Source organism: Protopterus annectens, chromosome 9.part0 (assembly GCF_019279795.1).
Source record: "Protopterus annectens isolate FY-2018-M chromosome 9.part0, PAN1.0, whole genome shotgun sequence".
Lineage (NCBI taxonomy): Eukaryota > Metazoa > Chordata > Ceratodontiformes > Protopteridae > Protopterus > Protopterus annectens.
Genome location: NC_056743.1, coordinates 1,144,802,616 through 1,144,816,291, shown reverse-complemented (window position 1 = coordinate 1,144,816,291; position 13,676 = coordinate 1,144,802,616). Strand labels below are relative to the sequence as shown.

The 13,676-nt window shown below is 40.7% G+C and overlaps 1 protein-coding gene across 1 annotated transcript in view; it reads left to right on the top strand.

Moving 5' to 3' along the window:
- LOC122811877 (membrane-spanning 4-domains subfamily A member 12-like) overlaps positions 1–13,676 on the top strand; it is a 656,330-nt gene that overhangs the window by 184,338 nt on the left and 458,316 nt on the right. The window lies entirely within an intron of this gene.

Here is a 13,676-nt window from a genome sequence, read left to right as displayed (position 1 = left end):
GCTGAATAGCAAAAATGTACCACAATGTGTACATAGAGATATACATGACACAGTACTTTCCTGAATCTCCCCAGGTGCCAATGGCAGCAGTAATTTTGTTATATAGTATGTATTTTACAAATCTCAAATACAAAAATAAATACGTTTGCACTAACTGCCAGATGGATGATAACACTATTTGTTTTGCATCATTTGCCAGTTTTAATGCTATTTATTACTGCTTTCATAAGAATCAAACAGGTCTACACCTCTAATCCTGCTCCCTGACTTTGGACACACAGACATTACAAACCACGCATTACCTGCATCATGGAGGAACATCTATCCAGCTGTATGGTAAAAACATTTTTTTCAGCTGAGATAGATAATTGTCACTGTTGATATGAAACCCCAATGTTATGTGCAAAAATATGAAAAATGGGATGCAGGTGGATGGATGGATGGAATATTTTGAAGTGTATTGCTAAATATCTAAATTAGTCTCTCAGTATCTAGTTTGCAGACAGTGTCAGGCTGATGCTTTTTACAGTAGTCTGTTTTTATGTTGTACTAATGTGAGCTATTCTTGTGTGGGATTCAGGGTCATGAGACACATGCTACATTGGCCTTGTGATTATTGCCTTATAACAGTATATTTCAAATCTAGATACCATTTTATAGCCTGCTAATGCACTCCTCCATACCCACCCTACCTCTAAAATGGATCCAATCTATGTCCTATTCCATGGCATGCTAATGCACCCTCCATAACCACACTACCTCTAAAATGGATCTAATCTAGGTCCTATTCCATGGCATGCTAATGCACCCCACTATACCTACCTTACCTCTAAAATGGATCTAATCTAGGTCCTATTCCATTGCAAGCTAATGCATCACTCTAGACCCACCCTACTTCTAAAATGGATCTTATCCAGGTCCCATTCCATGGCCTTCTAATGCACCCCTCCATACCCACCCTACCTCTAAAAATAGATCTAATCTAGGTCCTACTGTATGGCATGCTAATGCACCCCTACTTACCCACCCTACCTCTAAAATGCATCTAATCTAGGTCCTATTCCATGGCATGCTAATGGACCCCTCTGTATCCACCTAACCTCTAAAATAGATCTAATCTAGGTTCTATTGCATGGCATGCTAATGCACCCCTCCATACCCACCCTGCCTCTAAAATGGATCCATGACATGTTAATGCACCCCTCTATACCCACCCTCCCTCTAAAATGGGTTGACAATACTGATATTACTGTTTTGATCAGCAAGATATTGTAAGTGTTCACTGTTCAAGCTGACAGCTTTTGGAAATAGGAGGAAGAAAATGTAATATAAACCTTCTAATTAAATTACTCATTACTAAACAAATTCATCTTTGAAATGTAAAATTGTATCATCTCTCTCAATTCAGGCAAAAAACTGTTAGGGATGGTATATATATCAGCTTTTCCAATGTCTACATTTGATATTGTATTTGTAAAGCACATTAATATGAATTAAAAACCATTAAAAAAAGTATTTCTTTCTTTCCTGGAAAAAATATATACACTGATGTAAGGGTAAGGCAGTAACAGGAGCAGGCTTCCTGATTCTCATAGTAATAGCCTTACAGGTTCATATGTAAATACTAGGCTAGCTGCCCTTGGTGGACAGTTAAAGCCTAGCCAGTTTCTATTTTTGTGTTCAAAATAAGCTATCCCATTTGGTCATGAAAAGGGAAAGGTTAATGCCATTCAAAAAAGTATGATATATGTTAGGAACACATCTAGATCTAAAAATCTGACAAACCCTAGCAAATGTATGCCATGATAGCATATTACACAGAAAGAAGATGATTTTAGAGATAACACAAAGAATTTTAGGTAATAGTTGTATCAATTACTTTTTACAGTAACATTCAATGACATTACAGTAGCAGCTATCTGATATGAGAGCCACATCTGTGCTACACATGAATTCAGCCTGGGCTACAATCTAGCTGCTCAAGATTTGCTTAGCAGCCTATCACTGAAGGAGCTGAAATATGGAGGATGAATGATAAGGTTATACTTGTTCACCTTATGCAGAAAGGAGAATGAAGGATATGAGATTGTGAACACGACCACTTCAACTGTCTGGTGAGACCAGCAGCCTGAACAAGTATCAGTCACTAAGCAACATGGTAAGCAGGGCCAAAGAGTAGCACACTATTCCAAGGGGAAGAGGGGTCTAACCCCTTAGCACATTACAGTGCATGTCTACATTGGGTACTGTACTAGGAACGTATAAAAGGAAGGTAAGGCTAACTCATGCCAGCTACTTCATTAGTAGGTTGTGGTATGATGGCCTTATTTGACCTTGCTCCCCACTTCAGCTGCAGAGCAATTCAGTACCAGTGGCTGTAACAGTTTCTTCTATGAGGAGAAAGGACTTCATCAATTAAAGGACATTGGTAGGATGCATCCCATTATGCTGGTCTCACAGAGATAAGCTGGTTACAAAAAAAAAAAAATAATTAATAAAAAAATCCAAACCAAAACTAATATAGTCACCAGGTAAGCTTTTTCACATAATCGATACAAATCTCAGATACCAGGATATGTTAGATGTCTGAACTATACTTGTGGTGCATCTGTTTAAACAGGCCTGTCTTGATATACCCAGTCTGTGATCCAGTATACTTGAAGGCAAAATGTGAACATAATTTTATTTATCAGGCATAAAAAGACAAGACAATACTAAATGAAAAAAGCCCAATAGCAACCAAAATACCTCTGCAAACATGCTAAGAGCAGACAAAAATCCAGAAAAATGCTGAGGTAAGTCTCCAGTGTCCAAATCAAGGAAAAAATGCAGTCTTCAGTCGTAGAATAAAAGGTATAAGAAGTCTTCTTTATTGTTACACAAGAGCTTTCACATAGGTTCATAGGTTCATAGGTTCATACTAGGCTATCTGCCCTAGGGCATTTATAAGCCTAGCCAGAGTGTGCATGGCTTTCGCCACCCCTTAGGTTGAAGAATACTATACCCAGTAGTTAGTTAGCTGTGCCTCTGTCTAGTAGTGACACAGAGATGATACCCGGGGTAAACCTACGATCTCCCATCCACTGGTCAAGATTTCTCTTGAATAGAGCCAGTGAGGAGCTCTGCCTCACATTGACCGGGATTTTGTTCCACAACATAGGGAGTCTCTGAGTGATGAATCTGTCCCTCCAGCACGTCCTATTTATATCCATGTTGAGGTTTAAGTCTCTTGCTCTTGTGGATCTGGTGGATTTGGATTTTTTGAGGTGGAGCATGTCCATTAATTCCGGGTTGGACATGGCTTTGTATGTCAGGCACAGATCACCTCTGAGCAGACGGCATGCGATTGAATAGAGCTGGAGTTTCTTCAGTCGGGCAGCATATGACATGTTTTTGAGCCACTTTATCCTTTTGGTGAGGAACTTTTGGGGTCTTTGCAATTGCTGCAGGTGTCGGGTAAGATACATTCCGAATGGGGCATTGTATTCAATCATTGGTCGAATAAGTGAAGAGTACAGGGGAACAATGACCTCCCTTGATCTGGATGTGAATCCCTTCATGATCAGGTGGGCAATGTAGAAGGTTTTTCTAACCACCTTGGCAACATGAGTGTCGAAAGAGAGGTTACTGTCTACTTGGGTCCCTAGGTCCCTGATTACCTCTTCCATGCTTAATGGATTGCCACCTATGTGATAGTTAGGGGTTACCTTGTTTTTCCCAAAGGATATGACTATACACTTTTTGGCGTTCAGCCTCAGGCCATGGCTCTGGCACGAGTTATCCGTTTCTATGAGACCTCTTTGGAGGATATCTGTGTCTGATGGATTCTCAACTATGGCGCACAGTTTGCAGTCATCTGCAAACTTTGTCAGCCATAATCCTCCTATGTTTGTCTGTACTTCTGAGAAATAGATGCCGAACAAGAGGGGGCCCAGGACTGAGCCCTGTGGGACACCGCTTGTGACCGGCTTGGAGTCTGACATGGCACCAGCAACTCTGACCCTGTGGGTTCTGTCCTTGAGCCAGTTTGCTATCCATCTTGTGACATATGGGTTTACATTTAAGCTGATGAGCTTTTCTATGATACCCGAGTGGGGTATTGTGTCGAAAGCTTTAGCAAGGTCAAGGTAGGCTGTGTGAACTGCCTTACATCAATGGCCTTGGTGACTGTCTCAAAGAAGTCGACCAGGTTTAAGAGGCATGATCTGCCCTTTACAAAGCCGAATTGGGTAGGATCCAACGTCTGTAGGTCCCCAATGTCTTTATTTATGAGTTCCATTATGATCCTCTCCATAGCTTTGCAGACCAGGCTTGTTAAGCTTATGGGGCGGTAATTACCAGGGTCTGTAGAGGCACCGCCTTTGTGGAGTGGGACCACAGTTGCCGTATGCCACTCTTTGGGTACGTATCCTGTGGTAAGGCTGAGGTTAAATAGTAGCCTTATGTGCGTGTTTAGTTCATCCTTAAGTTCATGTAGCACACAGCCGGGGACACCATCCGGTCACATTGATGCTGTGTTTTTAGCTTTAGAGAGAGCAGCTCTCACTGGGGCATCTGAAATGTCTGGGAGGCTACACTCTACCGGTATAGATATTTCTCCTTTTGGGGGGGGATTTGCACTGAACCTGTCTGCCAGTATGTTGGCAATGTTTGTGGGTTCAGTAATTTTTGTATCATTTTGGACTAATTCTGAGCATATCTGGGAGTTCCCACCCAGGTTTCTGACATAGCTAAAGAAGGCCTTGTGATTGTCTTTTGAGTCCTTGGTGATTTTTCTCTCAAAGTTGGCCTTGGAAGATTTAATGAGTGAGTGTAGTTTTTTACTAGTGTTGATTAGGGATGTCTTCCCTTTTAGGGATTTTGTTCTATCTTGTAGTAGCTTTCTCCTTTTGTTGTAAAGTTTGTTTATGGCTGGGGTCCACCAGACCGGGCGCTTGCCTTTGGTGGAAGGGTCTTGATTTTATTTGGGATTGCTTGATCCATGCAATCCTGGAGGTGCTCGTAGAAGGCTTTTGTAAGGGATTCAGTAGCGTGGGTTGTGGTTTCCACTAGCTCGGGGGCCTTGAAGGATATCACACCCATCTTAAGAAGTGTGAAGTTGGCTTTTGAGAAGTTCTTCACTGTGGTCTTTTTTGTTTGGGGTGGGGGAGGGATGTGGATCTCCAGTGTGATTAGTTTATGGTCCGATCTCACCAATGAGGGGTATACTTCCGGTGTGGAGCATTTTGTCCCCATATTTGTGATGATCAGGTCTAGTATATTTTCCCCTCTTGTGGGAATGGTGACAAGCTGTTCCATAGCATTGGAGTTTATGAACTCTAGGAACCTTTGGGCTAGGGTATTGGGGCTTGAGTAATGTTCCCAGTCTATGTTTGGGTAGTTGAAGTCACCCAGTATGATGGTGTTTGGAGAGACATTTATACTCTCCAGTGTCTTCAGGAAAGCTGTGTGGGATTCCTGAGTTTGAGAGGGTGATCTGTAGCATGCTACAAACTGTAGGGCAGCTTTGCCTATGGTTACTTGCACCTGGATGGTCTCTGATGCTTCATGCATTGCCACCAACCTGGAGGTGTGGGTATCCTTGATGAATATGGATACACCCCCTCCTTTTGTGGTACGGTCCGGGTTTTGGGGCCGGAACGCATGATATGAGGTAAAACCTGATAGTGCCGGGGTGCTCTCAGGAGCCTTGAACCAGGTTTCAGTCACCGCACAGACATTGATGTTCTCCATACTGAGGAGGGCTTCGAGGGCGTGCATCTTGAGATTTAGACTTCTGGCGTTGAGCAGCTTTACCCTTAGTTTTTTTCCATTATTGTTTTCTAGGGCGGAAGGTTTAGAATTTGAGCCTTGCCTAAAAAAGGCACTATGGGGGTGGCAAGAGCCTTGGCCAATATCCGGAAACCTAGAGGTGACAGGTGCAAGCCGTCCCTTGCGAAGCATCGTGGCTTGTCAAGCATGTCATCCCAGGCAGACAGACATTGGATCCCCTTAGAATGACACCAGAAGTTTAGCCAATTATTAAAACTGATCATTTTGTCTCTGTACTGTGGCATCATTCTTGGTGAGGGTAGGATACTGCTCAGGGTCAGGGTCATACCAGCCTGGGCTACATAATCTGAGAGCTCCTCAATGTCTCTTTTCATGTAGTCCAGGGAGGTACGTCTCAGGTCGTTCACACCAGCATGGACAATGACTGAGTCATACTTGTACCAGCTGTGGAGTGACCTGAGTGCTTGCGTTATGTGGCGGATTCTAGCACCCGACAGGCAGCTTACTGTGACCCTCTACTTGCTCAGTCTGGTGAGTGGGACGTCAGTGTGTCTGCCTATGGAGTCACCTATGACAAGTGCGTCTGGCATTGTGTTTGGCCTTAAGGGCTGTGATTGATTTGCACACTGACTTTGTGATCTATGTGTTATTTGTGTTTTGTCATGAGGTGGCAGTTGTTTGGGTGTCTGCTTTGGAGGCCTCTGCTATTTAGGTAGATTTTTGAGCAGTGCCTCCGCATATGTCTTTGTGTGTTTATGTGTTTGATTTGTAGTTGTGATAGTTCTATGTGACACTGGGTGTGTGTGGTTACCTTCTCCTCCTGTCTGGTCTTGCCAGTCCTGAGTTGAGAGAGCTCAGCCTCCAGTTTGGCTATATAGTTGCATCTCTCGCATGTATTTGTGTTTTGTGGGAGGAAGAGAGGGTTGTCTGTGTACATGTGGCAATTGTAACATTGCCTCAATATTCCCAGATACACCAGCTGGACAGGAGAGGACGCCAGCAACTGACCCTTCGACATGCTAGAAGAAATTAGAAGTTTGAGGTGTAACTGAATTAAAGAGGACTTATAGGGAAGTGGGTACTCAAAGGGGGATTTAAGCTAGTGAAGTACTTTGTATAATATAGAAATGCTTAACCTGACAAAAAAAATGCTTTAGGAACAAGTGCTGAGCTTTTCAGACAAAAAAAATGCTTTAGGAACAAGTGCTGAGCTTTTCAGATAAAGGATAGACTGTATAGATTACAAGTAGAGAGGTTCTAAGGGAAAAAATGAAGAGCACACTTAACGGAGCCAGAAATAGTTTAACCGCCGCTGCCCGATGGTGCTCTAGTGGCAACTCCACACTAAATCTCGCTAAAGCACGCTAAAGCGTGCTTTATAGCAGGGGGCTGGAAAAAGCAGGAAATGACCCAAAATGGCCAATAAACTACAAGTTCTGGCTGGAACCACTACCTTAAGGACAAACAGGCTGCTCAGTGCTCCCCACTCCCACTGGTGAGCAAAGAAACTTCCCTTCGACCAAATAAGGAATAGAATAGCACAGGAACCAAGACAAAGCCCAGGGATCAGCAAAATCTGATGACTGGACTAAACCTGTTAGTAAAGCAGGAAAATAAGATATTTTTTTGTTTGTTTCTAGTTTTTTTCATAGAGGCAGGCAGAAAACACAATAAATGCTTTGAATTTCGATTAAATGCTATCATAAAGCTAGCACACTAGAGTGTAGTAGCTTACAGTTAAAGTTTAAGCAAAACAAACTTAGAAGTGCAACACAGTAACTTTAGCTCACAAAAACAGTAAAAATAGGTAACAGAGCTTTTAAATAGGCAAAAACAGTGGTCGAAATGCACAAAAAATCAAAAAAGCACAGAAAAAATACTTAAATCTGGAAAAGTTGCTCTTTTAGCTCTCTGCTGCTTGTGGAACTCTGCTGGACACCACGAGGAGCTGTGCTGAGTTCTCTACAAGCCAGAAAAGCCCGCCAAAGCGTGCTTTATAGCAGGGGGCTGGAAAAAGCAGGAAATGACCCAAAATGGCCAATAAACTACAAGTTTCTGGCTGGAACCACTCCCTTAAGGACAAACAGGCTGCTCAGTGCTCCCCACACCCACTGGTGAGAAAAGAAACTTCCCTTCGACCAAATAAGGAATAGAATAGCACAGGAACCAAGACAAAGCCCAGGGATCAGCAAAATCTGATGACTGGACTAAACTAGTTAGTAAAGCAGGAAAATAAGATATTTTTTTTGTTTTTTTCTAGTTTTTTTCACAGAGGCAGGCAGAAAACACAATAAATGCTTTGAATTTCGATTAAATGCTATCAAAAAGCTAGCACACTAGAGTGTAGTAGCTTACAGTTAAAGTTTAAGCAAAACAAACTTAGAAGTGCAACACAGTAACTTTAGCTCAGAAAAACAGTAAAAATAGGTAACAGAGCTTTTAAATAGGCAAAAACAGTGGTCGAAATGCACAAAAAAATCGAAAAAGCACAGAAAAAAAATACTTAAATCTGGAAAAGTTGCTCTTTTAGCTCTCTGCTGCTTGTGGAACTCTGCTGGACACCACGAGGAGCTGTGCTGAGTTCTCTACAAGCCAGAAAAGCCCGCCAAAGCGTGCTTTATAGCAGGGGGCTGGAAAAAGCAGGAAATGACCCAAAATGGCCAATAAACTACAAGTTCTGGCTGGAACCACTACCTTAAGGACAAACAGGCTGCTCAGTGCTCCCCACTCCCACTGGTGAGCAAAGAAACTTCCCTTCGACCAAATAAGGAATAGAATAGCACAGGAACCAAGACAAAGCCCAGGGATCAGCAAAATCTGATGACTGGACTAAACTAGTTAGTAAAGCAGGAAAATAAGATATTTTTTTGTTTTTTTCTAGTTTTTCACAGAGGCAAGCAGAAGAAAACACAATAAATGCTTTGAATTTTGATTAAATGCTATCAAAAGCTAGCACACTTGAGTGTAGTAGCTTACAGTTAAAGTTTAAGCAAAACAAACTTAGAAGTGCAACACAGTAACTTTAGCTCAGAAAAACAGTAAAAATAGGTAACAGAGCTTTTAAGTAGGCAAAAACAGTGGTTGAAATGCACAAAAATCGAAAAAGCACAGAAAAATACTTAAATCAGGAAAAGTTGCTCTTTTAGCTCTCTGCTACTTGTGGAACTCTGCTGGACACCATGAGGAGCTGTGCTGAGTTCTCTACAAGCCAGAAAAGCCCGCCAAAGCGTGCTTTATAGCAGGGGCTGGAAAAAGCAGGAAATGACCCAAAATGGCCAATAAACTACAAGTTTCTGGCTCGAACCACTACCTTAAGGACAAACAGGCTGCTCAGTGCTCCCCACTCCCACTGGTGAGCAAAGAAACTTCCCTTTGACCAAATAAGGAATAGAATAGCACAGGAACCAAGACAAAGCCCAGGGATCAGCAAAATCTGATGACTGGACTAAACCAGTTAGTAAAGCAGGAAAATAAGATATTTTTTTGTTTTTTTCTAGTTTTTTTCACAGAGGCAGGAAGAAAACACAATAAATGCTTTGAATTTCGATTAAATGCTATCATAAAGCTAGCACACTAGAGTGTAGTAGCTTACAGTTAAAGTTTAAGCAAAACAAACTTAGAAGTGCAACACAGTAATTTTAGCTCAGAAAAACAGTAAAAATAGGTAACAGAGCTTTTAAACAGGCAAAAACAGTGGTCGAAATGCACAAAGAGTCGAAAATGCACAGAAAAAAATACTTAAATCTGGAAAAGTTGCTCTTTTAGCTCTCTGCTGCTTGTGGAACTCTGCTGGACACCACGAGGAGCTGTGCTGAGTTCTCTACAAGCCAAAAAATGTGCCAAAGCGTGCTTTATAGCAGGGGGCTGGAAAAAGCAGGAAATGACCCAAAATGGCCAATAGACTACAAGTTTCTGGCTGGAACCACTCCCTTAAGGACAAACAGGCTGCTCAGTGCTCCCCACTCCCACTGGTGAGCAAAGAAACTTCCCTTCGACCAAATAAGGAATAGAATAGCACAGGAACCAAGACAAAGCCCAGGGATCAGCAAAATCTGATGACTGGACTAAACTAGTTAGTAAAGCAGGAAAATAAGATATTTTTTTTTGTTTTTTCCTAGTTTTTTTCACAGAGGCAAGCAGAAAACACAATAAATGCTTTGAATTTTGATTACATGCTATCAAAAAGCTAGCACACTAGAGTGTAGTAGCTTACAGTTAAAGTTTAAGCAAAACAAACTTAAAATGCAACACAGTAACTTTAGCTCAGAAAAACATTAAAAATAGGTAACAGAGCTTTTAAATAGGCAAAAAACAGTAGTTGAAATGCAGAAATAATCGAAAAAGCACAGAAAAAATACTTAAATCTGGAAAAGTTGCTCTTTTAGCTCTCTGCTGCTTGTGGAACTCTGCTGGACACCATGAGGAGCTGTGCTGAGTTCTCTACAAGCCAGAAAATCCCGCCAAAGAGTGCTTTATAGCAGGGGGCAGGAAAAAGCAGGAAATTACCCAAAATGGCCAATAAACTACAAGTTCTGGCTGGAACCACTACCTTAAGGACAAACAGGCTGCTCAGTGCTCCCCACTCCCACTGGTGAGCAAAGAAACTTCCCTTTGACCAAATAAGGAATAGAATAGCACAGGAACCAAGACAAAGCACAGGGATCAGCAAAATCTGATGACTGGACTAAACCAGCTAGTAAAGCAGGAAAATAAGATATTTTTTGTTTGTTTCTAGTTTTTTTCACAGAGGCAGGCAGAAAACACAATAAATGCTTTAAATTTCGATTACATGCTATCATAAAGCTAGCACACTAGAGTGTAGTAGCTTACAGTTAAAGTTTAAGCAAAACAAACTTAGAAGTGCAACACAGTAACTTTAGCTCACAAAAACAGTAAAAATAGGTAACAGAGCTTTTAAATAGGCAAAAACAGTGGTCAAAATGCACAAAAAAATCGAAAAAGCACAGAAAAAAAATACTTAAATCTGGAAAAGTTGCTCTTTTAGCTCTCTGCTGCTTGTGGAACTCTGCTGGACACCACGAGGAGCTGTGCTGAGTTCTCTACAAGCCAGAAAAGCCCGCCAAAGCGTGCTTTATAGCAGGGGGCTGGAAAAAGCAGGAAATGACCCAAAATGGCCAATAAACTACAAGTTTCTGGCTCGAACCACTCCCTTAAGGACAAACAGGCTGCTCAGTGCTCCCCACTCCCACTGGTGAGCAAAGAAACTTCCCTTCGACCAAATAAGGAATAGAATAGCACAGGAACCAAGACAAAGCCCAGGGATCAGCAAAATCTGATGACTGCACTAAACTAGTTAGTAAAGCAGGAAAATAAGATTTTTTTTTTGTTTTTTCCTAGTTTTTTTCACAGAGGCAAGCAGAAAATACAATAAATGCTTTGAATTTCAATTAAATGCTATCAAAAAGCTAGCACACTAGAGTGTAATAGCTTACAGTTAAAGTTTAAGCAAAACAAACTTAAAATGCAACACAGTAACTTTAGCTCAGAAAAACATTAAAAATAGGTAACAGAGCTTTTAAATAGGCAAAAAACAGTAGTTGAAATGCAGAAAAAATCGAAAAAGCACAGAAAAAATACTTAAATCAGGAAAAGTTGCTCTTTTAGCTCTCTGCTACTTGTGGAACTCTGCTGGACACCATGAGGAGCTGTGCTGAGTTCTCTACAAGCCAGAAAAGCCCGCCAAAGCGTGCTTTATAGCAGGGGGCTGGAAAAAGCAGGAAATTACCCAAAATGGCCAATAAACTACAAGTTCTGGCTGGAACCACTACCTTAAGGACAAACAGGCTGCTCAGTGCTCCCCACTCCCACTGGTGAGCAAAGAAACTTCCCTTTGACCAAATAAGGAATAGAATAGCACAGGAACCAAGACAAAGCCCAGGGATCAGCAAAATCTGATGACTGGACTAAACCAGTTAGTAAAGCAGGAAAATAAGATATTTTTTTGTTTTTTTCTAGTTTTTTTCACAGAGGCAGGCAGAAAACACAATAAATGCTTTGAATTTCGATTAAATGCTATCAAAAAGCTAGCACACTTGAGTGTAGTAGCTTACAGTTAAAGTTTAAGCAAAACAAACTTAGAAGTGCAACACAGTAACTTTAGCTCACAAAAACAGTAAAAATAGGTAAAAGAGCTTTTAAATAGGCAAAAACAGTGGTCGAAATGCACAAAAAATCGAAAAAGCACAGAAAAAATACTTAAATCTGGAAAAGTTGCTCTTTTAGCTCTCTGCTGCTTGTGGAACTCTGCTGGACACGACGAGGAGCTGTGCTGAGTTCTCTACAAGCCAGAAAAGCTTGCAAAAGTGTGGTTTATAGTAGGGGGCTGGAAAAAGCAGGAAATGACCCAAAATGGCCAATAAACTACAAGTTTCTGGCTGGAACCACTCCCTTAAGGACAAACAGGCTGCTCAGTGCTCCCCACACCCACTGGTGAGAAAAGAAACTTCCCTTCGACCAAATAAGGAATAGAATAGCACAGGAACCAAGACAAAGCCCAGGGATCAGCAAAATCTGATGATTGGACTAAACTAGTTAGTAAAGCAGGAAAATAAGATATTTTTTGTTTGTTTCTAGTTTTTTTCACAGAGGCAGGCAGAAAACACAATAAATGCTTTGAATTTCGATTAAATGCTATCATAAAGCTAGCACACTAGAGTGTAGTAGCTTACAGTTAAAGTTTAAGCAAAACAAACTTAGAAGTGCAACACAGTAACTTTAGCTCACAAAAACAGTAAAAATAGGTAACAGAGCTTTTAAATAGGCAAAAACAGTGGTCGAAATGCACAAAAAAATCGAAAAAGCACAGAAAAAAATACTTAAATCTGGAAAAGTTGCTCTTTTAGCTCTCTGCTGCTTGTGGAACTCTGCTGGACACCACGAGGAGCTGTGCTGAGTTCTCTACAAGCCAGAAAAGCCCGCCAAAGCGTGCTTTATAGCAGGGGGCTGGAAAAAGCAGGAAATGACCCAAATGGCCAATAAACTACAAGTTTCTGGCTGGAACCACTCCCTTAAGGACAAACAGGCTGCTCAGTGCTCCCCACTCCCACTGGTGAGCAAAGAAACTTCTTTTCGACCAAATAAGGAATAGAATAGCACAGGAACCAAGACAAAGCCCAGGGATCAGCAAAATCTGATGACTGGACTAAACTAGTTAGTAAAGTAGGAAAATAAGATATTTTTTTTTGCTTTTTTTCTAGTTTTTTTACAGAGGCAGGCAGAAAACACAATGAATGCTTTGAATTTTGATTAAATGCTATCAAAAAGCTAGCACACTTGAGTGTAGTAGCTTACAGTTAAAGTTTAAGCAAAACAAACTTAGAAGTGCAACACAGTAACTTTAGCTCAGAAAAACAGTAAAAATAGGTAACAGAGCTTTTAAATAGGCAAAAACATATTGCTTCTTCAGGTGTATACTAACCATGGTAAACCACACCTATATATATGTAACTAGTATCATCACATGACTTAATTGCCCATTTACCATTAAAGCAATAGTATCTTTTGTGAATCAGAAAGCAATGCTTAAAGCTATGTGTATATAGCACAAACAATGAAAAAGTAGATATTTAATTTAATATAATACATTCTAAACATTTAAAAATACATTTAAAAATACATTAAATATGTCTAAAAAATATTGCTGAAGCAAGATGGATAGCTATGCTGAGAGCAAATTTTGGTCATGGCCTCCATGACAGTATGCCCATTAAGCCTATTTTAAGAAAAAAGGGGGTTACATAGATAAAAAGATGGCTCTGGGTCTATGCTCATCATATATTGTTTCTCATACCATGTTTGTATATTTATGTTTTTAAGAATTTTATTAGAATAGATGTATTTCTTAGAAGCTCAACAACATAAATAAATGATAGAATGTTTTTAGA